The 27831-nt window shown below is 40.7% G+C and overlaps 1 protein-coding gene and 1 long non-coding RNA gene across 2 annotated transcripts in view; both read right to left on the reverse strand.

Moving 5' to 3' along the window:
• The window catches only part of stard9 (StAR-related lipid transfer (START) domain containing 9), a 356364-nt gene that overhangs the window by 272750 nt on the left and 55783 nt on the right, over nucleotides 1-27831 (reverse strand). The gene's annotated exons all lie outside the window — the stretch shown is intronic.
• Nucleotides 1779-26573, reverse strand: LOC121292553. The gene is made up of 2 exons (XR_005946286.1): nucleotides 26479-26573; nucleotides 1779-2602 (listed from the first exon to the last, which is right to left on the reverse strand). It is a non-coding gene; the product is annotated as an uncharacterized LOC121292553 (long non-coding RNA).

Raw genomic sequence — 27831 nt, forward strand, 5'->3', positions numbered from 1 at the left:
ATCTCACTGGAAGACAGGACTTGCAGCAGTGCAGCACTTCTTCAGTACTGCACTGGGTGTCAGCCTAGATTTTTATATTCAAGCCCTGTAATGTGATGTGAATACCTAGTTCATGGTGTAATGATTCATGCGTTTTAGTATATTATTTCTAGTTTTAGGAATTAAAGTTTAACCGTAGAAAATGGGATAAATGCAATCAAAGCAAGCTTGGAGCCAACTACAATTAAAAGGTGGGGGCATGTTGAGTTAAGAGGTTAGTAGCTAGATAGATAAGATCATAAAACAACAGATGGGCTCACTTAGCTGGGGAGCTGGGGACATGATGTCTGCAATGCTTGCATCAAGGGCATTCCAGAGAAATGTTTTTATTTTGGGAGTTAGAGCTAAGTTAATCTAAAAGCATTCAGTGAACCTTGATAGATTGTAAAACCCATTTACTTCATTGAATTAAAGAGCAAATTGTAAATGAGAGATTAATGGACCTAAAAGTCAGTTTGAGGACAACCTAGAGCAGGCTACATTATCATGGAAATAAATGGAGCTTCGGGAGGTTCTTTGGTTTCAACTTATCTGGTGTTTACAGAGAGAGTTAGTTGCAACTGGGGCCGGTGTGATTTGGAGCTCACTCAGAGATAGCCAAAGTAAATGATAGCTAGGCCTGCACTGTAAGCAGAGTAAAAGCCTAACTTCTTCATTCACTATTTGGAATGTGGGTGAGGCTTAATCTCAGTTTGAATTTTGTGAAGAAGCAGAAGCTGGAAGATTGCCTACCTTAAAACTAGTAGAACTTACAGTGGTCCCCCCTTGTGTTGAAGAAAGCAACAAGCAGATTAGCTTCAAAGTATTTAGAATTAAAAGTAACCAGAACAAGGGACAGAGACCTCCACAGTCAAGAGCTGGTAAACGAAAGTTTTACCTCTGAGGATAACTGCAGCTGAGGAGAATTCTCCAGAGGACTGTGACATATTAATGGGTGGTCCCGACAAAAGTAAATAATTTTAAGATTGATGTGTCTTATAAGAGAGTTCTTCGGGGAAGTAATTGCATAACATCCATAGTTATAGACCATATTGTTAAGTTAATGGTACTTGTTTTTAATTCTTTTATATACAATAAAGTTTGCTTTGTCAAAAAAAAAGTGAAATCTTGTGGCGTGGTTCCATTGGTTGCAACAAGGTGTTTAGATTTCTCTTTCGTGTTAACGGTCACTGACTGGCACTTGAACCCACAACTTCTGACCTAGAAGCAAGAGTGCTACTAACTGGGCTGCAGCTGACAGATACAATTTTCTGATGCGTAAAAATGAACAATTTGGGGAACTTCCATATCTAGAAAATTAAAACATTCTCAAGATCACCAGAATTCCTGTCAAAATTATGCAACAGGACAACTTTGACAAACTAAATGTTATTTTAAATCCTGTGTTCCTGTTTTAGTTTGCTTTTCTTTTTTCGATGCTGAACAAATTAGATCAGTATCTGTTGCTCAGCATGCAAATGAGCCTCAAAAGGAAATGTGCCTCCTTCACAGCACAATCAGAAAATAAAGGGAACAGAGAGTAGCTGCATCAACTCTGCCATTCCTCTAGAGACCCTGTATAACGCTGTGGTTATTTACCCATTCTTGATTACATCCAAGGCATCTGTGGCTAATTTAGGCTAATCCTTTGCCTCTTAAATACTGTCTACAGGTTCCTGTGGCTCATTTATACTTCAGTTGAAACAAGAGCAGTATCTCTGTCCTTAGATAAAACGAAAAACACTCCATTTTGAAGAAAATAAAGTCATCAACTCATTTTACTGTATGCATGAAAGTCTCTCAACAGATAGTGTGTTCTGGTACAGTATTCTGGATTAACCTGCATATCAAATTCAAACAATATTTTTGTTGGCATAGCCAACAATTCTAATCGGCAACATTTTTCTCAAACTTTTTTACATTATGTAACTGTTAGAATCATGAAGTAAATAAAATTCAGGTTTCAGGTGTTTTAATTTAGGAATGGCAAAAATGAACAACTATACCCAACCTGCAAAAATGTTATTTTCCTACTGTGTCAGAGAAAATAAGAGTCAACTGAAAGAGAGCAATCAACATACTTCTCAAACACCTTAGAAAGAACTTATATATACAGCACCTTTCACAACCTCAGAAATGTTCCAAAACATTTGAGGGAATGAAAAGTAATGTTGTAATGTAGAAAACACAGTAATTTGCAAGTTTCCACAACGTAAGGAACATATCTTCTTATTTCTGCTGAACTGTTGTAAAGAACATATCTTTTTATTTTCTGTTGGACTGTGGTAGAATCACAATGACTGCAGGTTGAAAAACATGTCAACAGGGACAGGATGAGAGATATAAACAATATTGTAGTCCTGGAATAGAGTGTGACATGAAAGACAGGATGGTGCCGGAAAAGAGTCCTAGACCAAGGAAGCTGCCTGACAACAGCATTTTAATTGGCTCCTGACCAAATGACCAGGGTTTTGTGTGGTACCAGTGCAGCAGAAAGCTCATGGCCTGCAAAGAGAAAACATCTAAAATCTCTTTTCTTCTCATTTCTCTATAACCTGCTCTCTCTCTCTCTCTGAGGAAATCCCTGTAAAAAAAGAAAAGGAGGAAACCACTGTTAGAGACACTAAAAAGCAAGTTCTCAACCAGTGAACTAAATACTGAAAGTGCTGGAAGACCATCTCGTGTCATCAACAAGAACTGAAAGGAATTTGGAAGACATCTATCAAAATCAACCCATCGAATCCTGTACGCCAGATTGGTGCTATTGAACTGTTTTATCTCACCCTGTGCATGTGTGTGTGCGGAGGGGGGTGAGGGCAGTGGTTTAAGAAGGGGGTAGAGTTTAAGTTATGATGTTAGGAATTAGCAGTTCATATTTCTTTCTTTTGCCACTAGTTAAAGACAATTTGTTCAATAAACAGTTATTTACTTATTAAGTTTACAAACCTGGTGTTCGTATTCTGTTAACCTAAATTAAACATTTAGGTAGAATTGGGCAATTTTACGGTTTGGTCAAACTTTTCACATTTGTCGCGGCTCAGGGAACAGTGGGGCTTGATATTACAGCGCACAGTCCTCAGTGAATCATGACAACAAACAGCAATGTGATAATGACAGGTAATCCATTTTATTCTAGTGACATTGGTTGAGGGATAAATATTCAAAGTCTCTATTGATGGCACTGTCTCAGCCAATAAGTTGGAGACGGTGCAGGACTTGCAGCAGGGCTCATAGTAAAGTTTATTTTACTATCTATTTACAGAGTTTATTTAAAAAGAGCCTCTTAGGAACTGCAGCAAATAGAACTCAGGACTGCCAGGATACTTGGGAGCTCCGTCTTCTTCAAATGCTGCCATGGGATCTTTTACATCCACCTGAGGGGGCATATAGGCCTCAGTTTAACATTTCGTTGTAAAGACAACACCTCTGACTGTGCAGCACTCATTCAGCAGTGCACTTGTATGTCAGCCTAGATTTTGTGCTCAAGTTCCTAGAATTGGAAAAGAACATGCGACCTCCTGACTCTGAGGCAAGCATGTTACCATTGAACTACAACTGATACCATTTTAACAATTTTTTTAAACCTGAAAAGCGCACTGCATGTTACTCTGTTAAATATATATACATTTTATAATACAATTTCTTTAAAAATTGAACATTTCATAAATATTGTTTAAGTTTAGGGAGGATTATTTTTTACAATAAATCTTCAGTACACATACTGCTGACACTTGTAGCTGTAATGGTTTATGGTGTAAAGTATTCTACATCTTTCTGTATCCTACCTCAAGTAAAACAATTATTGTCACATTATACCAATCATGTGATTGCAATCATAGATTATTATATTTATTGCAATTTCCTTCATATCTCATTGCCACTGGGGGTGCAATTACCTCATATACAGTTTACTTTTGCAGATGACAACAAATGTGTCAGTCCAGAGCATGAATCTAGTTGTGGGTTCTATATCAAAACCACCTGAACAGATTACTGCCAATTGTGCTGTCACCTTGACTCTTAAAGCACAAACTAACTAGAGCATGGGGTCTATACTTATTCATAGGGACAAGAGCCTAGAAAGGAAGTATTCAAAAACTAGCGCTTGTTGGGTGTGAATCTAGTGATGCATATCATTGGTGTGTTCCCAGCATGGGCAAGGATTGGGATGCCTTTGGCTCACTACGTACTAAGCATGTGTTAAAACATTCAATTCTGGAGTCCACTGGAATAGGATCACACAAATAGAAAGAAATCATTTTGAGGCTCCTTTGTTGAAACCTAGGGTACTAGCTTTGGCAAAATAGATTTCATAAAAAGTGTTTTAAAAAGGCATGACAATAATCTAAAACTGCCAGTATAAAAACTCACCAACATTTTCAGAAAGCTTAAGTGAAAAAAATTAGGAAACAATCCCTGGCTCAGAATGAAATGCATTATTGCAATAATTTCTCAGATATTTGCCCTCAAGTTTGATAAACAATTTCCAATTACATCTCAAAGTGTAGAGGGGCAGCATCAGATTAACTAACTTCTAAGGGCATCCTTACTCACATGGCTGGAACATTGCTTTAGCATACAAATCCCTGCCAACCAAGAGGTTTATATCAGGCAAACAGATGTTTGGAATGCCTGTTGAAGCTTCACCTTTCAACTCTTTAATTGCTTGTCCTGCATAGTATGACAACATTTCAATCTGGTGAGAGACTTTCCAGAGCAATCTAAAAAAGCAACCAAACTGAGCATCAGTGTGTGAAGGTGCTTTGTTATCAGAACGTTGTAAGGAAACACTGAACAATAATAATTGTATTAAAATATTTTAAGATCCTTCAATCTGGGACTTATTCCTAAGAAATCAACATAACTCTAAACTCAAGGCCAAGTTTGATGATTATATCCATGACACTAATGGCGCCAATTTTTTTGCTCAACAGTTTGCCTTCCCTGTCCATATTATGTAACTGTTTCATTAATGCCAAGTGGCCATTATTCATACTTGAGCTCTTACAATGAGTGTCAGCAGACTGTACAAGTGTGGCAAGAGGTGGTAGGTGGAGGAGAATGGGGAAATAGAATCACCAAACTTGACCATGTCCACACACACATAGGGTGTTAGATAGCAATAATGATCGGGGCCATGGCTGATCTTCCATCCCTCCCTCACAGGGCCAATTGTAGCCCTGGGACTTCCCAGGTTCATCCACTCACTTTTTAAATTCACTGAACAATGGGGGAAAAGTTGGGGGGGGGGGGGGGGGGGGTGGCGGGGGTGGCGGGGGTGGTGGGGAGCAAGACTTGCATTAATCCAGTAACCACAGAATGTCACAAAGCACTTTTTCTCAAATTAAGCATATTTGAAGTATTGCCACTATCATAATCTTAGATATATGGCAGCCAATTTGAGTACAGCAAGCTCCTGCAAACAGCAACAAGATAAATGACCAGGCAATCTGATTTTATTTATGTTGGTTGAGAGATGAAGATTGGCCAGGACATTGCACTATGAAATAGTGTCATGGGAATATTTATGTCCAAATGAGAAGGCAGTCAGGGTCTCAATTTAACATGTCACCCAAAAGACAGCATCCCCAACAGTGCAACACTCCTTCAGTATTGAGCTGGGGAAGTCAGTCTAGATTATGTGCTCAAGCATCTGGAGTAGGTCTTGAACCTATGACCTTCTAACTCAGAGGCAAGATTTTTACCACTGAGCCAAGGCAGTTCGTGTGGAAAATGAGTGTGTCTGGCTTGTAAGTAAATTACCACAGATATCTTGCATACTGGTATTTAGTTAAAGGAATTTCTGCAACTCTGTTGACTTGTCCTTCATGGGAGTACATCCACCATTCAATGAGGTCATGGCTGATCTTTTTCCTCAACTTCTCGCACTATCCCCATATTCCTTGACTTGCTTATTGCCCAGGAACCTAGTGATTCATCTTGAATATATTTAATGACTGAGCATTCACAACCAATTGTTCAAAATGGCAATAACTTGTCCATCAAGCTGCAAAATGCTTCGAGTCCAAACACCTTAATGATGAGGCAGAGCAGTGGCAGAGAAGAAAAGAAAGCAAATCTTGCGCTCCGGAACCCATTACTTTGTGGCACGCCCTGTCCCATGGGCCCAAACACCTGCAGGTTGAGAATCGACCTCTCTGTCACAGATCTTTCTGTGACTGTAAACTTAAGACTCCAAATACACATTCTCGAATCGAGGATTGGCCGTCAACAACCTTTTGAGTGCAGAAATTTCTCCTATCTCAGTCCTAAATGTCCAACCCCCATCCTTGGACTACAACCCCTACTTCTAGATTCTCCAGCCAGGGAAACAACGCTCAGCAACTGGCCTGTCAAACACCCTCAGAGTCTTACATGTTTTAATTAAATCACTTCTCATTCTATTAAACAGGAAAGTAAAGAGCTTCATTCAACTAAATCTCCCCTCACAGGAAAGCCCTGTCATCCTAGGAATCAATCTAGTGTGTTAATTGTATATCAAATGGGTGTATTTTTGAACCTTCATTACACCACTATATGGCAAGTGTATCCTTCCTTAGATAGAAAGGCCAAAGCTGCAAACAGTACTTCGCTCTCACTAGGAACCTAGACAATTGCAACAATATTTCCTTACTGTTATACTCCAGCTCCCTTCGTTAAAAATTACTACTTGCCTTCCTAGCTGCTTGTGGCCTCTGGTTAAATGATGTTTTGATTTTAAAATTCACATCCTTGTGTTCAAATCCCTCCATGACGTGTCCATCCCAGTCTCTGGAACCTTCTCCAGCTCCATAACTTTTGAGTTATCTGCATTCCTCCAATTCTAGCCTCTTGTGCATCTCCAATTTTAATCGGTCCAACATTGATGGCTGAGCCTTCAACTGCCAAGGCCCTAAGCTATGGAATTCCTTTCCTGAACCACTCTGTCTCTCTACCTCTTTTCCCTCCTTTAAGACAATCCTTAAAACACACCATCAGGTCCAGGGAATTATCAGATTTTAGTCCCATTAATTTCTCCAGTGCTTTTTCTTTATTAGTACTTTTAGCTTCCTCACTTTCATTTGGCTCTTAGTTCCCAACTATTTTCTCTCACCCATGATTATTGCATTATCCTTGTTATATACTCCCATAATGCCTCCTGTGAAAACAGACAAAATATTTTTCTTTTCTTATTCCCCAGTATAATTTCTCCTATCTCTGCTCGAAGGCACCCACTTACTAATCTCTTCCTTTTTACAAATCTCTGACAACCTGTTATATATTTCTTACTCTCATATTCCATTTTTCCTTGTCACTTTTTGTTAATCCTTTGCCAATTTCTAAAACCTTGCAATTTTCAAGTTTACCAATATTTCTGGCAACACTGTAAGTCTCTTGTTTGAAATCTAATCCATTCTTAACTTCTCCAGTTACACAGTTGGACCACTCTTCCAATAATTTTTGCTCCTGAATGGAATGCATGTTAATTGAGAAGTGATTTTTTTTAAGGTTCACCACTGCTCATGTACAGTCATATCTTTTAATCTAACTTACCAATCTACCTCAACCAACTCACCCCTCATAGATATGCAATTGGCTTTGTTTAAAGTTTAAGACCCTAGTTTCCAACTCACTCCCAAATTCAAATAAAATTCTGTCCTATTAAGAACACACTTCCCCAAATAATCCTTTCCTATAAGATTACTAATTCACCCTGTTTCATTACATAATTACTAGATCTAAAACATCCTGTTCCCTATTTGTTTCTAATAACTGTCCCCAAATGTATTACATGAAACCTATCACTCCAGGAATCACAGGAACCAGGTGCATTCCATCAGGATGCAGCATCAGCTCTGGTCCATTGCTATTCTGGCATTCAAGCTGTTTGTTTATATATTCAGAATTTTGCATGCTTACAATCATGGAGGCTGACGCTGGGATTTTGAACACAGTTCTTGAATACAAAGTTGCCTTCCCAACATCATGCACTCTTGTGATGTACTCTAGACTAAACAAATACTTCTCCAGGAAGTTAATGCCCTACCATAGAAATTCACAACAAGAAGTCTTCAAAATATTTGGCAGCAAATAGACTTAAACAAGAATAAAAAAGAAATGGGATTTATCTGAAATAAAAAGCATCAAAAGAAACTAAGTTGAATGAGTCGCCAAAATAAACACTTGTGATAATGATTAATGTCTTCTGAAACTATGACATATTCCTGTGTACTTACCTCATATCAACTTTTGTAATTCAATTTAAATGTGTCATTAAGCCTTTCTTCTATTAAGCAGCAATGAGTTTTTTTTATTTCAAAGTATGATGTCTCTATGCCTCTTCCAAACAAAAGCAAAATTGGATTTTTTTTGGAAACCAAGTTATTTTTCTCCCCATTCCCTGATCCTCCCAAGTTACACAAAGCAGTCAGGTGAACCATCTGCCACAGGATACTATCATCACTAGATTCTCCTTTTCACGTGGTATCAGCTGAGCTCTGCTTCAACACCACCCCACAACACGCATCACTTTTGTGATAGGGAACTCTATAGTGGGGCGGCAGGGTAAAATCATGCTCCATAACTCCCTCAAATGAATTAGGACGAATGAATAAGAACAGGAGGAAGCCATTCAGCTCCTCAGAACTGCTTGCCAGTTAGTTTGATCTTGGTGGACATGCCAATCATGCCCATCTTAACACAATGTATCCATTTTTAAGTACCAGTGAGCAAGTAGGATGGAGCCTCCCTTCACCATCAGAGAATGAACTAGGACAGTGACAAATAGCTAAGTACTAGCACACCAGGAATATCAGGAAGTAATCAGGCCTTTGATAAAGGAAGTGAAGTCCTGCATTTATAGGGCATCTTTTTATGATCTCAGGGATCTCAAAGCACTTTACAACCAGTGAAGTGCTTCTGAAGTATAGTCAGGGTTATAATGCAGGAAAAACCACAGCCAATTTCCTTAGCTTGGTGCCCATTTTCTTTGACTGCATCTCTGTGCTGTGCTTTGGGGCCGCTTCCTTTGTCAAGGGTGTTATATAAACAGATTTAAAAACAAAAAAACTGCGGATGCTGGAAATCCAAAACAAAAACAGAATTACCTGGAAAAACTCAGCAGGTCTGGCAGCATTTTCTTCTCCGCCGATGCTGCCAGACCTGCTGAGTTTTTCCAGGTAATTCTGTTTTTGTTTTGTGTTATATAAACAGATTCACTGGAATGATGAGTCGCAGCTATACAGTGACTTGAGAATTGGGCTTTTTTTTTAAACAGATTGTTCAGATTTAAATTAATTGGCAAAGGAAGCAAAAGTAACATGAGGAAACCCCTTTTCATATAGCAAGTAGTTAAAGTCTAGAATGTGCTGCCTGACAGTATGGTGGAGACAGGTTCAATTGAGGCATTCAAAAGAGAATTAGACTGTTACCTGAAAAGAGAATATGCAGGCTGCGGGGAGAAGGCAGAGAATGGCACTAGGTGAACTGCTCATTTGGAGAGCTGGTACATACACAATGGGCTTGAATGTAACAATTCTGAGATTCTAATTCTGATTTTAAAAAGTGCATTTAGAGCACCACTCCAAGTTAATTCATGACGTCAGACAAGAGGGCATTGGATCAAAGGTGAATTTACGACCAATATCAGAAAAAATTCTTTTACAGAATATGAGGACCCGGAATAGACTTTCAACAACAGAAATGCAAACAATAACCTTCTTTCAAGAACCTGTTGGATCCCATGACAAAACTTTTCTTTCTTGAAAAGAGGAGCTAAGATCAGCTAAAAGATACGCCCACCTATCTTTGTGTTATGACCTTGTGCATAGTGGCAGTTGTGGTAACCCGATGTGCAATATACCTTTAAGAAGAATGTTATAATGGAAGATCACATTTAGTATCCAACAGCAGAGTAGCGCAGGATACCTCTCTGGTTAGTAGTATGTAGTTAGTAGAGTAGTGTAGAGATAGAGTTTGAAGTGTAAGCACATGTTTAGTTGCTGCTGTGTACCTTTGTAAATAAACAGAGTTCCTACCTATGAAGTGTCTGCAAATTAACTCTATCATTAGTACAAATCAGCCACCCCTTACAACAAGCATGAAAACTGGTGACTAGGATCCAACAGCAGGTAATGCAGTCCACCACTTCAGGCTGCATAGTTACATTCGAAATAGGATCAGAAATAAGCCATTCAGCCCCTCGGGCCTTTTCCACCAATCAATAAGGTCATGGCTGACCAGTTTGTGTTTCAAATTCCATATTCCCATCTACCTTCAACAACCTTTAATTCCCTTGCCTAACAAAAATCTACCTATCTCTGCCTTAAAAATATTCAATGAACCCGGGTCTGCCACCTTTGGAGACAGAGTTCCAAAGTCGCACAACCTTAAGAAGAAAGAAAAATTCTCATCTCGGTCCTAAAAGGGCAATCCCTAATTTTAAAACAGTCCCCTCTGTTCTGGACTCACTCACAGGAGGATACATTCTTTCCACATTTACCTGGTCAATACTGTTCAGGATCTTAAATATTTCAAACAAGTCACCCCTCATTCTCCTAAACTCCAGAGGAAACAAGTCCAGTATGTCTAACTGTTCCTCATAAGACAATCCACTCATTCCAGGTATCAATCTAGTAAACCTCCTCTGAACTGCATCCAAAGCAATTACATCCTTCCTTAAATGAGGAGACCAAAACTGCACACAATATTCGGATGTGGTCTCACCAATGCCTTGTATAACTGAAGCATAGCATCCTAACTTTTATGTTTAAACCCTCTTGCAATAAAGAATAGCACTCCCTTAGCCTTCTTAATTTCTTGCTATACTTGCATACTCACTTTTTGTGACTCATACACGAGAACACCTGGATTCCTCCGCACCTTGGAATTCTGCAGTTGTTCTCCATTTAAGTAATAGTCTGCATTTTTATTCTTCTTGCCAAAATGAACAAGTTCACATTTTCCCACACGATACTCCATCTGCTAGATTTTTGCCCACTTACTCAACCTACCTATATCCATCTGCAAACTCCTTATGTCCTCTTCAATAAACACACATATAACATACTTCCTACCTATCTTTGTGTCATCTGCAAATTTAGCTACCATGCTTTCACACCCTTCATCTATAACTTGTAAAAAGTTGAGGCCCCAGCACAATCCCCCGCAGGGCTCCCCTCATCATATCCTCCAAAAGGAATTTGTGGAATGTCTACAAGATGGCTTTTTGTGCAGCTTGTGGTGGAGCCCACTAGGGAACAGGCAATTCTAGATTTAGTGATGTGTAATGAGGCAGATTTGATAAGGGAGCTTAAGGTGAAGGAACCCTTAGGAGGAAGTAACCATAATATGATAGAATTTACTCTGCAATTTGAGAGGAAAAAGCTGGAATCAGATGTAACGGTATTACAGTTGAATAAAGGCAACTACAGAGGCATGAGGGAGGAGCTGGCCAGAATTGACTGGGAGATGAGCCTAGCAGGAAAGACAGTGGAACAGCAATGGCAGGAGTTTCTGATAGTAATTTGGGAGACACAGCAAAAATTCAACCCTAGGAAGAAGAAGCATACTAAAGGGAGGACAAGGCAACCATGGCTAACAAAGCAAGTCAGGGACAGCATAAAAGCTAAAGAGAAAGCACACAATATGGCGAAGAGCAGTGGGAAGCCAGGGGATTGGGAAGCCTACAAAGACCAACACTAAAAAACTAAGGAGGAAGAAGATTAAATATGAGGGTAAACTAGACAGTAATATAAAAGAAGATTGCAAGAATTTTTTTTAGATATATAAAGGTTAAGAGAGAAGCAAAAGTGGACATTGGGCCACTGGAAAATGATGCTGGAGAAGTAATAATGGGGAACATAAAAAAGGCAGAGGAACTGAATAGGTACTTTGCGTCAGTCTTCACGGAGGAAGACACGAGTAACATCCCCAAAATTCTAGAGAGTCGGGGAGCAGAGATGAGTATGGTGGCCATTACCAAGGAGAAGGTGCTAGGAAAACTGAAAGATCTGAAGGTGGATAAATCACCTGGACCAGATGGATTACACCCCAGAGTTCTGAAGGAGATAGCTGAAGAGATAATGGAGGCATTAGTGGTGATCCTTCAGGAATCACTGGAGTCAGGGAGGATCCCAGAGGACTGGAAAATCGCTAATGTAACCCCCCCAGTTTAAGAAGGGAGTGAGGCATAAGATGGGAAATTACAGGCCGATTAGCCTGACCTCGGTCATTGGTAAGATTTTAGAGTCCATTATTAAGGATGAGATTTCAGAATACTTGGAAGTCCATGGTAAAATAGGGCAAAGTCAGCATGGTTTCATCAAGGGGAGGTCATGCCTGACAAATCTGTTAGAATTCTTTGAGGAGGTAACAAGCAGGTTGGCCAAAGGAGACCCAATGGATGTTATCTACTTGGACTTCCAGAAGGCTCTTGACAAGGTGCTGTACAGGAGGCTGCTCAGTAAGATAAGAGCCCATGGTGTTAGAGGCAAGGTACTAGCATGGATAGAAGATTGGCTTTCTGGCAGGAGGCAGAGAGTGGGGATAAGGGGATGCTTCTCAGGATGGTGGCCGGTGACTAGTGGAGTTCCACAGGGGTCAGTGTTGGGACCACAACTTTTCACTTTATACATTAATTATCTAGATGAAGGAACTGAGGGCATCCTGGCTAAGTTTGCAGATGACACAAAGATAGGCAGAGGGACAGGTAGTATTGAGGAGGTGGGAAGGCTGCAGAAGGATTTGGACAGGTTAGGAGAATGGGCAAAGAAGTGGCAGATGGAATACAACGTAGGGAAGTGTGAGGTTATGCACTTTGGTAGGAAGAATAGAGGCATAGACTATTTTCTAAATGGGGAGAGAATTCAGAAATCTGGAGTGCAAAGGGACTTGGGAGTCCTAGTCCAGGATTCTCTTAAGGTTAACTTGCAGGCTGAGTCGGAGTTAGGAAGGCAAATCCAATGTTGGCATTTATTTCAAGAGGACTAGAATATAAAAGCAGGGGTGTGCTGCTGAGGCTTAATAAGGCTCTGGTCAGACTACATTTAGAATATTGTGAGCAATTTTGGGCCCCATATCTCAGGAAGGATATGCTGGCCCTGAAGAGGGTCCAGAGGAGGTTCACGAGAATGATCTCAGGAATAAAAGGCTTAACATATGAGGAATGTTTGAGGACTCCGGGTCTATACTCGATGGAGTTTAGAAGGATGAGGGGGGATCTGATTGAAACTTATAGAATACTGAAAGGTCTGGATAGAGTGGACGTGGGGAAGATGATTCCATTAGTAGGAGAGACTAGGACCCGAGGGCACAGCCTCAGATTAAAGGGGAGACCTTTTACAACAGAGGTGAGGAGAAACTTCTTTAGCTATGAAACCTATGGAAATCATTGCCACAGAAGGCTGTGGAGGTCAGGTCATTGAGTTTATTTAAGATCGAGATAGATAGGTTCTTGATTGGTAAGGGGATCAAAGGTTATGGGAGAAGGCAGGAGAATGGGGTTGAGAAACTTATCAGCCATGATTGAATGGTGGAGCAGACTCGATGAGCCGAATGGCCTAATTTCTGCTCCTATGTCTTATGGTCTTATCCTGCCAATCAGAAAAAGACCCATTTATGCATACTCTCTGTTTTCTACCAGCCAGTCAATCTTCTTTCCATGCCAATATGTTGCCCCCTACACCATGCGCTTTTATTTTCCGCAATAATCTTTGATGTGGCACCTTATCAAATGCTTTCTGGAAATACAAGTACAGCACGTCTACAAGCTCCCCCTTATCCGGCACACATGTTACTCCTTCAAAGAACTCTAATAAATTGATTAAACATGATTTCCCTTTCACAAAACCATGCTGACTCTTCCTGATTACCTTGACTTTCTCTAAGTGCCCAGCTATAACCACCTTCATGATCAATTCTAACACCTTCCCCATGACAGACATCAAGCTAGCTGGCCTCTAGTTTCCTGCCCGCCTCCCTTCTTGAGTTACTTTCATATTTTTAATATTTGCTACTTTTGAGTCTGATGAAACCTTTCCAGAATCTAGGGAATTTTGAAAAATTAACACCAATGCATCTACAACCTGATTAGTTACCTCTTTTAAGACCCTAGGATGAAGTCCATCAGGACCCGGAGACTTGTCAGCCTGCAGCTCCATCAGTTTGCTCAGTGCCGCTTCCCTTGTGATTGTCATTTCACCAAGATCCCCTCCCCCTTCCACCTCCTGATTTACAGCTATTGCCAGAAGGTTTTTTGTATCCTCTATAATGAAGAGAGAAGCAAAATATTGCCTTTCCTATTTCTACTTAGTTCTGTTGAAGGGTCATGAGGACTCGAAACATCAACTTTGCTCTTCTCTACCGATGCTGCCAGACCTGCTGAGTTTTTCCAGGTATTTCTGTTTTTGTTAAGCAAAATATTTGTTCATTTCATCCATTATTTATAACAACATAAGAACATAGGAAATAGAAGTAAGCCATTTGGCCCCTCAAGCCTGCCCCGCCATTCAATAAGATCATGGCTGATCTGCCAGATACCTCTTCTAACTACAAAGCATAAACCTCATATGCTCTACCCACCAACAACCATGTCTAGTTTTCATCTGTTTAACTATCTTCTCAAATGAAATAAAGAATGTGTCAACATCTCTTTCTCCAAACTTTGGAAGAGCTTGTACAAATTTAAACATCTTCCCACTGGGTTCTGATCTGGAAATAAGTCCTTCCTCACCTCCTGGCGTCTCTTTTTTTAATTGCTTGCATTTTGAGCTGGAACTCTCTCTCTCTCTTTTTCTCTTCCCTCCTTTTCTAACCTCGCAATTTCTAATTACCTTTCTTGTTTTCTTTCTCTCTCCTGCCTGTCCCCTTTGAAATGCTCTTTCTTTTTATTTTTCAGCTGCCTCTAGTTCCATTTTATTTTATTTGCACCTGAAATTGAGCCCATTCCAATGAACCAACCCCTGAAGAACTCGGACTCTCTGGTATTCATAACAACATAAGAAATAGGAGCAGGGGAAGGTCATTTGGCCCCTCAAGCCTGCACTGCCATTCAATAAGATCATGGCTGATCTTCGTGCCAGCTCCTCAAAGTCCTCAACTCCCCAATATTTCAAAAATCTATCTACCTCCTCTTTAAATACTTTCAGTGATCTAGCCTCCACAACTCTCTGGGGTAGAGAATTCCAGACATTCATTACCTCTGAGAAAAGAAATTCCTTTGCACCTAATTTTTAAATGAGTATCCCTTATTCTGTAACTATGTTCCCTATTCGAGATTCCTCCACATTTTCTCAACATCTATCCTGTCAAGCCCCCTCAGAATCTTGTACATTTCATTAAGATCACCTCCATTCTTCTAAACTCTAATGAATAAAGGTGTAACTTGTTTAGCCATTCTTGATAAGTCAACCCCTTCATCCCAGGAATCAGCCTACTGAATTTATTATCTATTAACTTCCCACTGTCATTCTAGAGGACCAACATTCACTTTACTTACTCTTTTCCTTTTTAAATACCTGAGAAACTCTTGCTATCCATTTTTACATTTCTAGCTAGCTTCCTCCCAAAACTCTAATTTCTTTCTCCTGGGGCTGAATTTTCTGCTCGTCGGACAGGCGTGCACCCAACCTGAACAAGTGTAAAATGACACGTGATGATGTCGGGCAAGCATCTTGATGCACGATATTTCAGTCGGCGAGGGCGCACAGGGGAGTTGGCAACGTGTCTGCCGAAATTAACAGGCCTATTAAGGCCATTAACACTAATTGAATAAAATTTTTCACTGCCCGTCCAACCTTACAGTTAGCAGGCAGGTGAAAATGCCAAGCAGCCTTTGCATTTTTTGCGAAACCTTATCCATGGGCGGGATGAGGTTTCCATCCGTCATTAAAAAAAATTTAAAATTTTCATACTAATTTCTAACATAGCGCTGCTCGTGACAGAGTCACATGAGCGGGAAATGTTTTTTAACACCTTAAAATTCTTAAGTTTCGTTTATTTTTATATCTTCTTCATCTCCCTGAGGTAGCTCTGTGCCTCAGGGAGCTTTACCTGCGCGCGGTTCCCCACTGCCCCCCCCCCCCCCCCCCCCCTCCTTCCCCTCCCCCCACCTTCTCCCTCCCCCCTTCTCCCTCCCCCCTCCCCCTCCCCCCTTCCTCCTCCCCCCCTCCCTCCCCCCTCAGCTCATTCCCACTAGTGATTTATATCCCCTACTATTCCTCACCTCCACCCAAACTGATTCTACATACTGATCTCCTGAACCAAGTTCATCTCTAACTATTGCATCAATGTCATCTTTGATCAACAGTCCTACCCCTCCATCTTTATCTAGCTTCCTATTCTACTTGAATATCATAAACCCCTCAATATTCAGGGCCCAATCCTTATCATCCTGCAGCCACCTCTCCATAATGGCTACCAGAACATACTTGTTTACTTCAATGTGCACTCTCAATTCGTTTACTTTGTTATGAATGTCATGTGCATTCAGATACACAGTCTTTAATTTTGTCTTTTTGTTACCTTTGTAACATCTAGCTTTGTCTATTGGTGTATTCTTAGGTTTTATCTCTGTCCCTTTCTGCTATTCTATGACCCTCATTTCCCGTTTAATAATTATGGGCTCCTGCCTTGAATCTGCCCCTTGATTTTCCACATCTACCCAAGCATGATCCCTCACCCATTTTGTTTAGTTTAAAGCCCTCTCTACGTCCCTAGTCATTCGATTCACAAGAACACAAGCCCCAGCATGGTTCAGGTGTAGACTGTCCTAACAATACAGCCCCCAATTTCACCAGTACTGGTGGTAGTGCCCCACGAACCAGAATCCACTTCTCCCACACCAGTCTTTGAGTCATGCATACATCTCTAATCTTATTTGCCTTATGCCAATTTGCATGTGGCTCAGGTAATGCTCTAGAGATTATTACTCTTGAGGTTCTGCTTCTTAATTCGGTACCTAGCTTCTCATACTGGCAATGCAGAACCTCCTTCCTTGTCCTGCTTGTGTCATTGGTGCCTACATAGACCATAACAATTGGATCCTCCCCCTCCCACTGCAAGTTCCTCCCCAGCCCTGAGCAGGCATCCTAACCCTGGCACCAGGCAGGCAACACAGCCTTCTGGACTCTCACTCTTTGTTGCAGAGAACAGTGTCAATCCCCTTCACTATACTGTCCCCTGCTACCACAACATTCTTTTTTGTTTTCCGCTCCGCACTTGGAACAGCTTCCTGTACCATGGTGCCATGGCCAGCCTGCGCATCCACCTTGCAGTTTCACTTTTGTCCCACAGGATATGAGCAACTGTTCGACAATTGCAAAGTCTGAGGCTCCTCCCAGATTGTATGCTCAGTTGCATTACCTGTCACATCCTCCTGTCCCTCACTGCTGACCAAAAACGGACGACCCTATTCTAAGGAGCATAATCGTCTTCTAGAACAAAGTGTCCAGGCATTTGTCCTCGTCCCTTATGTTGCACAGTGTTTGCAGTTCAACTTCCAGACCAATAATCCTGATCCAGAATTCCTCTAGCTGCTTACACTTTCTGCAAACATGTTTGTCATGGGTTGCCTTGGTGTCCAAAAGTGCCGACATTCCACAGCTGCAACATAACATAAGCAACAATGGCAGGATAGGTGTTATTTAGTTAACATAATTACTCACTGAATTAACTTAACACAATTCCAATGTATACCACACCTCTTTCCCCGGGCACCGGCTTCCCACATGAGCCTAATTCGCTATTCAGTCAATCTCCATCTCATTCCGGAGCAGTCACCTGTCTCCTTATGCGCCCCTTACTGATCATGTGATTTGAAAAGACTGTTTCTGTTATAGACCCTCTGATGTCCTAGTTAACACCCTAGTTAAGATATAGATAGGATCAAGCTCTGAAACCTTTAACTTTTCACAAACATTTATAACTCAGTCTGTCGTTTTCCATCTTCCAGCTCGTCAGTTACCTTCCCCTAAACGTTTGAAGTTCGATTTTATATTTGCCCTGTTTCTCTCTTGCAAACAATGTAAGTGCTTTACAGTGAGAGGTACAAATTTGTTGCATCAACTGTTCACATTCATTTTCATTTAAATTTGGGAACTAAGCTCTAAAAACAAAGTAAAAACACCAAACTGAAGTGTTGTTTCAAAGTCTGATTCCTGATAATAAATGGCCTTTTCTGCTACCCCATAACTATTAGAAAGGATTCCTCACTACCTCTTTTAGAAAAAGTCTAAAAATATAATTTTAAAAATGGGAGGGGTCTAGTAGAAAAACAGGGAAGCGTAATTTGTTTCAAGATGTTCATGACTCTTATTAAAGATACTTTGCTTCTCCAAAAGTAATCTCAGAGCGTTACTAAACAATGTTCAAAACAGTTGCATGTGTCTCTCATCATTCTCCATGTGATATCAGACTAAAACAAAGTTTAATTGTACAGAAAACCCTCATTAACCATGCTACACTGCCACAAAACGATAGGCTCCCGGACAGTAATTGCATGGTTTTGGGTAATTATGTAAGGCACCGTAGCCTGCAGCCAGGGAGCAAAATGGTGACATTCTTCAGTTTAATAGGATGGCAAGGGTGAAGTCTGCCAATGCTCTCATTCTGCCATCTATGTAAAAACTGCAAATGATAATCAACATTCTTATTTAGGCTGATAAGAAACTCAGATCCATGGTCATAATATTTTTAAAAAGCAGACATGACTTTCTCAAGGGAAATAGTTCCCCCCACACCCACTACCATCAGCAATTAAAGCCTACACTTTACCTTGGGATATAAAACTTGGAAGCTTTCCACACTTCCAGTATTTCATATACACAACATCCCAAAGAACAATGTAGACTTATAAAATTGGGGAGCAGGAAAGAGAATAACAAAAGACAATCATGTATTATATATGCACTCTGAAATTGACTGTTCTCACCAAACTGATAGATGATTGGTTAATGGACAGGAGATTGGCAGGCCACAACCACCAGAGTGCCGCTAGGATCCATGCTGGAGCCTTAGCTATTTACGATCTATATCAATGACTTACATGAAGAGACAGAGCAAGTTATCTAAGTTTGCTGAAAATACAAAGCTAGGTGAAAATGCAAGCTGCGAGAAGATCACAATGAGGCAACAAAGAGAGCCAGAAGGCTAAGCAAGTGGGCAACAAGGTGGCAAATAGAGTATGGGAAATGGCAAATGAAAGTGTGAGGTTATTCACTTTGGTAGTAAGAATAGAAAAACAGAATACTTTTAAAAGACTTTTAAATGTTGACGTTCAAAGACATCTGGGTGTCATCACTGGCTATCCCTCAATTCGAGGATAACTTCCTCTCAGGGTCGCAAGTTTCTGCCATGGGTCTTCAAGTGACTGAACAGGCTTCTTGACCCACAGATCTTTGGGCACATGGAGCAGGAAGTCCCATGAGGTAGTGGGATCTGAAATACAGAATTTGCTTCCATTTCTTTCTCTCTCTGTTGTTGCTCTGCCTCATAAGTAAGGCGGTAGGACTCGAAGCATGATGCAGATCGATGGGCAAGTTGTTACCATTCTGAATGCTCCTCCAGTTATTAACGTCAAAGCTGTCATATTTCTAGGAGAGCTTCGGGATGTCTTTAAAGTGTTTTATTTGTCCTCCGCTAGAATGTTGGCTATTTGGCAGTTGAGAAAACAGGAACTGCTGGGGAAGGAGGGAGGCTGTTTTTGGCATCCGGACACAGCGCCAGTCCATTGAAATTGATTTTGCACAAGTTGCGCCAGATCTCACTGCAGTACAGGAGTGTGTTGATGACAACTGCTCTGTACACTAGGGCTTTTGTAGACTGATGGAGGTCTTTGTTGTCAAACGCTTGCTGTCATAATTTTCAGGTGGCTGAACTGGCACAGCTGATCTGGTGTTGGGTCTCCTTGTCAATGGCAGCCTTTTGAAAGAGGTAGCTATCAAGGCATGGGAAGTGCTTAACATATTCAACATTCCTTCTTTTAATATTCTGTCCGCAAATTTCCTGTTACCTGCTGAAGTTGTTTGTCTGTTTTTGTTACTACATGACTGTCACATGTTTTTAACTTGATTATTTAATCTATACATGAATTCTCGATGCAAGTTACAGTGCAATTCAGCCTTTGGGCTGCGAACTTGTTTCTTGAATAAAATAGCATTATTAGAAATACCATATTCCAGAGTCTCTCCTTCAATGTATATTTGGCTGACTAGCTGTGAATTGAGTTTTATTTTGGCAATATTCAAGGACTGGCCGAGTATCCTGTATAATCGAAGAGATTAAGAGTAGCTTGCAAATCCAGTGCAGAGTGCAGTCGTTTGCAGACCATATATCTATGGAGGTCAGTTTTGTTTTGGCATGGAGGCAACAGAGGTTGAAGAGTTTTCCATCTAGACAGTATTTAATATTGACACCAGAGGGCAGTTGATCTTTATTGAGGTGAATAACCATTGTCAGGTAGATTGTAAATATATGGAGGTTATCACACAGCCTTGCTTGACTCCAGTCCAGCTTCTGAAGGAGGCTGTTTCAGATCTCTCACTTAAGACAGTTGCAGTCATATCATGAAGCAATTTCAGGATTCAGATGAAGTTTTGTGGACTTCCAAATTTTGAAGCACAATCCACAGAGCCTCACAGTTTACAGAGTCAAATGCTTTAGTCAATGAAGAGTTCCTGGTGTCACTTTCAACATTTTGCTTGGATTTGTCTGGCAAAAAAGACCAAGTCAGAGGTTCCTCTGCAAGGTCTAAAGCCACCTTGTTTCTGGGAGGATTTCCTCAGCCACAGGCAGTAGGCAATTTAGGAGAATGCATGTCAGGATTTTCCCTGCTTAATACCCCCAAAGCATGTTTTATCTCCCTTCTTAAAGGTATTTACAATTGACACATTCCTGAATTCAGGGTGGGGTTCTTTTTCCTCCCAAATCTGTTGGATAAGTGCATGGACTCTTGACGTGAGGAAAAGTCTGCTTTAAGGACTCAGCTGGAAAATGATCAGGACCGTAGGTTTTGTTGCATTTTATTGTTTGATTGCTTGTTGCAGCTCTCCCATTGATGGTGGTTCACCCATGGATTCTACCACAGAGTACTGGGGGGTACCAGGGATTTGGGGGGGAGGGGGGTGTGTGGTTCTCACAAGGGGATAGTCTGGAGAGTATCAGTTGCCAGTGTGGATTCACAGTTGAGGCATTGCTCAAAATATTCTTTCCAGTGTTAACAGATGACATTGTCATCCTCAAGGGAAACACCATCCTGAGACGAAAGGGATTTTGTCCACCATGGTCTACAGATGGCCCTAGTGACTTCAAAAAAGCTTTGCATGATGATCAGCATATTGTCAAATCTCTTGGACTTTCTCTTCCCACTACATGTCCTTTATTTTCCAGATCTTCTTTGTGTGTCAGCCTTGAGCTGTTGGAGTGCTACTTTCTTGAGTTGCGACGTTGATTATTCTGCCAGGCAATGAAGAATGCTGTTTTTGTTCCAGGTGGTCACATATTTGAGCATCGGTTTCATTGAGCCAATCCTGGTGACGATAGCATTTGAACCTAACGGTCTAGGCACAGGAATCCAGTATAGCTGACTTTATTTGATCTCACCATTCTGGAACTGAGTTGAATGTTTGAAGATCTTCTAGATTGATTGTGAGCCGCACTTGCAATTCCTTTCTTAGTTCAAGCTCTTTTGGGTGTACTCATACAAGGAATACAGGTAATTAAGAGATAAAAACAAAAAAACTGCGGATGCTGGAAATCCAAAACAAAAACAGAATTACCTGGAAAAACTCAGCAGGTCTGGCAGCATTGGCGGAGAAGAAAAGAGTTGACGTTTCGAGTCCTCATGACCCTTCGACAGAACTGACCTTCTGTCGAAGGGTCATACAGGTAATTAAAGTGGCAAATAGCGAGTTGGCCTTTGTTGCAATGGGGTTGGAATACAAGAACAAGGAAGTCTTGCTACAATTATACAGGACTTTGGTGAGGCCACACCTGGAATACTTTGTGCTGTTTTGGTCTCCATCTCTGTTTGGGTTTTGAAATGTAATCAGTCTGATATCACATCTGGCTTCCTGTAGTCATGTGACTATGCCACAAGGTTGTATATCTCTGGAGGCAGGCATCTCAACAGGCAGTTCAATAAAGACCTCTCACTGAGACAGACACTGAAGAAGCACTGCTGACCTTAAACTTGAAACATGGGCAAGGATTTTCTAGCCCCGTCGCAGGTTGGACCTGCTGTGAGCAAGGCGATGCCCCAGCCAGAAATGCATTGACTTGTGGTGGGACCAGAAGATGCTGGCAGCGGGCGGGAAATAGCATCCATGGTGTCAGAAATGGAGAAAAAATAGATTTTTCAACCCAGGAAATGCTGCATGGAAGACACAGTTCAGAAAGGCACACAGAAATGTTCAAATTTGCAAAAAGCTGCTGAAAAAGACAAGTAAAGGTGAACATATACCGAAAGCTGCAAGTAAAAAACTGAGTGAGTCACATCTCTGCTGTAAACTTTCCAATCCCATCTCCAGTTGAAATTAAAGGAGATACATGGCAAAATGGTAGTTTTTCCACTTGCAATGGCAAAACTATGAGATTGCAATGAACTTAACAAGCTGGAACTGATAAGAGTAGCCACACTCTTAGCACTGCTGGTGATGGACTGCTATAAATTGTATACCATCCTAAATCCAACCAATGAGCAAAGAAAACAGACAGCAGAGATTTTGAATGCCTGGAATGAACATTTTGAACCCCGAGTGAAAGTTACGTATGAATGCTCTGTATTCAACACTCGAGCTCAAGGAGAGACAGAAACCGTAAAATCAGTGCATGATTGCAGTAGCACAGCTTGCAGAATCATGTGAATTCGGAAAGCTAAAAGATGACCTGATTAAAGATTGATTAGTCTTGGGCGTGCGAGAGCCCTCGGTGAGAGCAAGTCTACTAAAAGATGAGAAACTGATGCTGAAGAAAGCAAAAGACATGTGATATGTGATAAAATGTGGAACTTGTGAAACTTCAGCTAGAGCACATGTATGGCAGGGCAGACCAGGAAATTATGCTGAGATACATTCCAGGCTGAAAGAGCAGAGCAATCACAAGCAAAGGGCTGGATGCAAATACTGTTGAGGACAGCATACAAAGGGAAAGAAGGATTGCCCAACATGGGGGAGCAGTGTTTTAACTGCAGGAAGCAGAATCATTTCACACACAAGCATTTGGCTGGAAAGAAGCAACACAAGCTTATACAGATGGCCACTGGAGAAATATCGGCAGAAGAGTCTGATGAAGAACTATACACAATACAACAGGTTGGTTCCGTCAAATCTATAGGCAATGAATGGTTTGTGACTGTAACAATGATGACCATAGAAGGAGAGTATTAAGCGACACTGGTGAATTATGCAACATCATGATTTTATGGACCTGTGCAAAGTGGCACAACATAGCGATCCTCAAATGAAACCCTCGAAAGTGAAGTTGAGGCTATATGATGGCACAATTCTCATACCGAGAAGACAAATTAGTCCGAAAGCCCAATGCAATGGCAAGAAGGAAGGTCTAGAATTCCAGATCATAAATGGGACACAATGGCCACTCATCTCAGCTGGGAAAAGTCTAAATCTTGGGTTGGTAACCCTAAACATGCCAATAGAGAAAGGGCAGCAAAAGACCCCACAGGGAGGGCAGCAAATGACTCCAGAGAGAAGGTGACAGAAAACCCCAGAGGGAGGGAAACAAAAGACTCCAGAGCAAGGGAGACAATATTTAAGTAAACCACAAGATGGTTACTGACCACATCAGTGCAATGAAATGCACAAGTTGAAGGTAGATGAAGCAGCTCTACAGGAAAATGTACACATCAGAGCTGAACTGGAAGATTTGAAGGGCAAGATTCAGCTGAATATATAGCTTTGACAACACATGATAAATTGAAGTCTTCAATGAACCAAACTGTATGAGGTCTGTACAAACAAATTTCGGAAACAACCCAAAAGGTATCAGGAGGAAATAATAACCCTCAATTCCACAGTTGGCAACTCAAAGTTGGAGTTGAAAAAACTCAACCAGATGTACAGCCAGGCAAAACAGTAGACAGAAAAGGCACGCCAAGAAGTTGCAACCTTGAAAGATTCCTTGAAGAATCACTATGTAACCATGGAAGAATATGAGGAGCCAGTCAGGGTACAAACGCTCAATGCTCTCAATAGGAGTCAGCCCACGTGTAAACTGTCACCTTGATCATACATAGTGGAAGTGAGCACAATCGCAGGGGTATACGATCAACTAGTGAAGCTGTTCCTTCACAGCAATTGACCAGTCAAGAAGAAGGGGTCTCACCAGCTGTACTGCGTACAGAACTACTGTCAATCCCAGAGATCCAAGTATCCCCAACAACCACAATGGAACAACAACAGTCATCAAGGCAACAAGGGCCAGAGGAAAGACACTCTGCAGACAAAGAACATCACTTAGATGAGCGGCTAATGCCAACCCACATGCATACCATTAAGAGACCAGCACGATTTAAAGACCTCTCACTGAGACAAACACTGAAGCAGCACTGTTGTCCTTGAACTTGAAACAATACCTAAGGAAGTTTATACTTTCATTGGAGGTCATACAGCAAAGCTTCTTGAGATTGGATCCTGAGGTGACAGGGTAAACTCAGAGGTTGTTTTCCTTGGCTAGGGAATCCAGGACACTGGGGCACAGTCTCAGGATAAGGAGCTAATGACTTGAGACTGAGATGAGAAGAAATTTCTTCATTCAAAGGGCTGTGAATCTTTGGAATTCTGTAATCCAGAGGGTTATGGCTGCTCCAGTGTGGAATATACTTAAGGCCTAGATAGAGACATTCTTGCTCTCTCAGGGAATCGAGGGATATGGAGAGCGAGTAGGAAAGTGCAGTTGAGGCTGAAGATCAGCCATGATTGTATTAAATGGTGCAACAGGCTTGAGTGGCCATATGGTACACTCCTGCTCATGCTTCACATGTTCTTAAATGCAAGGATGCCTAAATTTATATTAGATAACATGAAGGGTTTGTGTTGATGGGACAATTTCTGACTGAGCTCACAGTGTTATGATTTTCTTTGGTCCATTCAATCTTTCAGTCATTTAATCTCTTATTTATGCTTCAGATGTAATCAGTGCTTACACATGACCAGAGCAAGAGTAAAAATCCAACCATAAATCAGTATATAATTAAAATCAAAACTTAGCAGGTGCAGATTGTTTAACAAAATCAATAATAATAAATGATCTTTGCTTCCTTCTTTTACTTCGGGCAGTGCATTTGATAGAAATCATCCTGCAAAATGTAGCACCTAAGCACAGCTTGTATGGCCATACAGTTCATCTTTCCAAGATCACTGATAGATGATGGAACCATGTGCATATCCAACATCTTGGATTTACATTTATGAGAAGGGGGAATAATATATTTTGGGGGGAACAATTGTGTCTTACTAAGCAGAATCTATAAGTTTTCAATTATCAGTTGCATGCAGCAGAGGGAAAATTTAGCTCCCTCTGTGAGAAAAGCTTGAACGTATCATGTGACATTAAACTAATGACAGCACAACAAAAGACAATTGATGGAAATGCATAGCATATTGGTCAGAATCTGAAAGAGAAAACAAGCTCATGTTCTGGGTGGTGCTCTTCACCAGTGTAATGAAGAGGTCACACTGAAACATTTAACTTTTCTTTCTCAGATGATAACTTAACAGTGTATGTGTCATTTTCTCATTTTATTGTAAACGATCAGCATTCTCCATTTATAAAATGATGATGCCCATTTCTAACCCCAATACCCAATGAGCTAGATACATGCAAAATTAAATGCAGGAGGTTTAGGACACAGAGCAGCAGAAATTTTATTAACAGGTTGTGAGGCTGTGGAATGCATTAAAGGGGTTAGTGATTGAAGCAGAGAGGATTTCAACAGTTTAAAACAAGTTAGACAGGTAAGAGTTCAGCTGCCAAATTTATTGATCTTTGGAATCAAAAATACAATTTATAAATTTGCAGATGACATCAATTTGGCACAGATAGTCGATACTGAGGGGGACTGCACCAAATTCACAGTATTATTACAGTGCAGGAGGCCATTCAGCCCATTGTGTTTGCATCAGCTCTCTGATTGAGCAGTTCACCAAGTACCATTCTCCTGCCTTCTCTGCATAACCCTGAAGATTGTTTCTTTTCAAATAATCATCCAATTCCCTCCTGAATGCCTCAACTGAATCTGCCTCCACCACGCTCTCAGGCAGTGCATTCCATACCCTAACTACTTGCTGTGTGAAAAGGTTTTTCCTCATATTGCTTTTGCTTCCTTTGTTATTTACTTTAAATCTATGCCTTCTCTTTCTTTATCCAGCTGTCATGGTGGGATTTGAACCTATGGCCCCAGAGAAATAGCCTCTGGATAGCACTATGCCATCATCTCCCCAGTTTACAAGTAGAGAAGTTATGTTATACCTGTATCGACCCGTGGTAAGACCATAACTGGAGTAGTGTATGGAGTTCTGTTCGCCGTGAAGTAGGGAAAGTACAATGTGTTACAGTAGATCATCTAGATAAGAGTGACCACAACATAATTCAGTTTAAAGTAATTATGGAAATAGACCATAAAAAATCAAAAGTAAAAATTTTCAACTAGGGAAGAACTAATTTCAGTGATTTAAGAAAGGCCTTAGATTGGTAGATTGGAAAAGATGATTGTAGAGTAAAGCAGTAACAGAGCAATGAAGTACATTCAGAGAATGTTCAGGAACCAACTGGGCATATTTCTTTGAAGGGAATATGTTCGTAGAACATCCGATAATGTGCCTTGGATGATGAATAAAATTTAAAATAAAACAAAAGGGAGCTTTATGACAAATGTTAAGAACAATATTCAGTTAATAACCAGAAGGTCATGAAAAGTACAGGAGGGATTTTAAAAAAATAATATGGGAGGCAAAAGGAGAGTAAGATAACATTAAATTAAACCTTAAAACATTTTGTAAACATATAAAGTGTAAGTGGTTTGCTACGGGTAAAGGCTTATTAAGAACCCAAACGGAAATCTTCATGTAGAAGCAGAGGACATGGTTAAAGTATTAAGTGAGTACTTTGCATCTATCTTCACAAAGGAAGTGGATGATGTGAAGGTTACACTAAAAGAGGAAGGGAAGTTATAGACACAAATGTAACAGATAAAGAAAACACCCTAAAATGATCAGCTTTATTGAAAATTGGTAAGTCCCCTGGTCTAGATGGAATGCATCCTAGGTTGCTGAAGGGAGCGAAGGTTGAAAAAACAGAGGCGTTGCTCACAATCTTTCAATCCTCACTAGATGCAGGATTACTGCTGGAGGACTGGATGCTTGCTAATGTTATACTACTATTCAAGGAAGTAGTGCGAGATAAAGCAGGAAACTACAGACTACATTGGCAGTGGGGAAGTTACTGGAAACTATTATCGGGAAGAAAATAAACATTAATTTGGAAACGCATGGGTTAATCAAGAAGAGACAGCATAGATTTGTTAAAGGTAAATAGTGTCTGATTAACTTGTTGAATTCTTCAATGAGATAACAGAGGTAGATCAAAGTATTGCAGCAGATATTGTATATATGAATTTTTGGAAGTCAAAATGTCACATAGGAGACTTATTAAGAAGATGGAAAACCATGGAAAGTGACGGGATGGATACAGAACTGGCTCAGTAACAGGAAGTAGTTTGCAGTGGTGCTGCCAAGGGTCAGTTTTGGGCCCATTACACATTGTAATTTTAATAAACTACCTAGGGTGTAAGGAGCCGGATTGTCAAGTTTTGGAGATGATATG

This window comes from Carcharodon carcharias, chromosome 20 (assembly GCF_017639515.1).
Source record: "Carcharodon carcharias isolate sCarCar2 chromosome 20, sCarCar2.pri, whole genome shotgun sequence".
Classification (NCBI taxonomy): Eukaryota; Metazoa; Chordata; class Chondrichthyes; order Lamniformes; family Lamnidae; genus Carcharodon; species Carcharodon carcharias.